The sequence below is a fragment of the Octopus sinensis genome, linkage group LG2, assembly GCF_006345805.1.
Source record: "Octopus sinensis linkage group LG2, ASM634580v1, whole genome shotgun sequence".
Lineage (NCBI taxonomy): Eukaryota > Metazoa > Mollusca > Cephalopoda > Octopoda > Octopodidae > Octopus > Octopus sinensis.
Window position 1 is genome coordinate 141,832,529 of NC_042998.1, and position 1,931 is coordinate 141,834,459.

Below are 1,931 nucleotides of genomic sequence, written 5' to 3' on the forward strand. Positions count from 1 at the left end.
ATACATACATACATACATACATACATACATACATACATACATACACATACACTTATATATAAATAGTTTAGAAAATGTTGAGAGGCACGCTGAATATCCGAAAATCGTGGAACATTTAAAGATTTGTTTTATAAAATGTGAACCTTATATGTAATTAGTGTATGCGTCGACACACATGCAACTACATATATGTATACAGGCTCTAGATTTTTATGTGTGACACATTCCCCTGCATCATCTCACTACTACAAGGTTCTACTGGGTTTTGGTGTTTAGTGATGCCCAAATATGGGTGAGCTTTCTTTTTTTTTTTTTTTTTTTTTTTTTTTTGAGAACCTTGTAGTACGAGTGCACCATTGTCCGAGTAATTTTCTGTACGAGCCAAGGCTCGTGCGAATTTTTGTCTTGAAGTACGAGCGGAAATCCGCCGTACGAGTGCGTTTCATACAAGCGTCTGCTAGTCGGCGCTGAGCTCGCGCACGCTCTCCCAAAAGGCGCGCTCTCCGCTCGCTCAGTTCACGTGTTTATCTCGTTGTCGCAGCATCCCTGTTGGGTTTTGTTTAGCTTTGTGCATTTTTTGCTATTATTTTATAATAATTATTTGTGTTAGCCATGGGTCCTAAAAAGGTTAGTGTAAAGGATAATGCTGAGATGAAGAAAAAGCTGATTGTGATAGAATTAAAGAAGGAAATCACTGATAAACATGAGAGAGGAGAGCGCGTAGTGGACATAGCATGTCAATATAAACGAAGCATGTTGACAATCTGTACCATCCTGAAGAAGAAGGACGATATCAAGGCCGTTACAACAGCAAAAGCTGTCTGCAGGCTCTCTAAGCAACGCACATCTGTCCACAAAAGGAAGGAAAAATTGCTTCTGTGGATCAACGAGAAGTAACTCGCAGGGGATATGATTATGGAGACTATCATCTGCGAGGAAGCATGAGTACTGTATGGGGATCTCCTGAAGCAGAACCCTGCAACATCGACAGAGGAGACATTAGCAGACGCATTTAAGGCCAGTCGCGGCTGGTTTGATAATTTCAAGAAGAGGACTGGTATTCATAGCGTCGTCAGGTATGGAGAAGCAGCTGGTTTTGACACGAAAACAGCTAAAGATTTCGTGCGTGAATTCCGTCAGCTCATCGCAGCCGAGAGGTAAATCGTACAACAGGTATTCAACTGTGATGAAACTGGTCTATTTTTTTTGGGGGGGGGGACGCCCAGAAGAACCTACAAAACTGCAGAGGAGAAGAAACTACCACGAGCGTTCAAGTTGCACAAAATCCTGATGAGAAGCTGCAGGTCATGTGGAAGACAAACGTTAAAGCCTGGGTCACCAGGCAATTATTCTCCGAGTGAGTCAATCTTGTCTTCGAACCAGCAGTGAAAAAGTACCTTCTGGAGAACAATCTTCCTCTCAAGGCCCTCCTCGTCTTCGACAATGCTTCTGCTCACTCTCCTAACCTCGAAGATAATATCTTGGACGAATTTAAATTCATAAAAGTTCTGTACCTTTCACGCAACACCATCCCTATCTTGCAGACCATGGACCAACAGGTGACTTCTAATTTTAAGAAATTCTATACCAAACACCTGTTTCATTGGTGCTTTGAAGTCACTGAAAATACAAACCTAACTTGTTGTGAGTTTTGGAAGGAGCACTACAACATTGTAAACTGCCTGAAAAATCATCGAATGGCCTGGCAAGGTTTAACGAGGAGAACGTTAAATTCTGCATGGAAGAAACTGTGGTCTGACTGCGTATCAGAAAGAGACTTCGAGGGGTTTGAATCTGAGACACCTGTAGTTGAGGAGATAGTGTCTCTTGGCAAGTCCATGGGCCTTGAGGTTGATGATGGGGACATTAACGATCTCGTCGAGGAACTCTCAGAGAAGCTGACGACAGATGAACTCCTGCAGCTTCAGGGG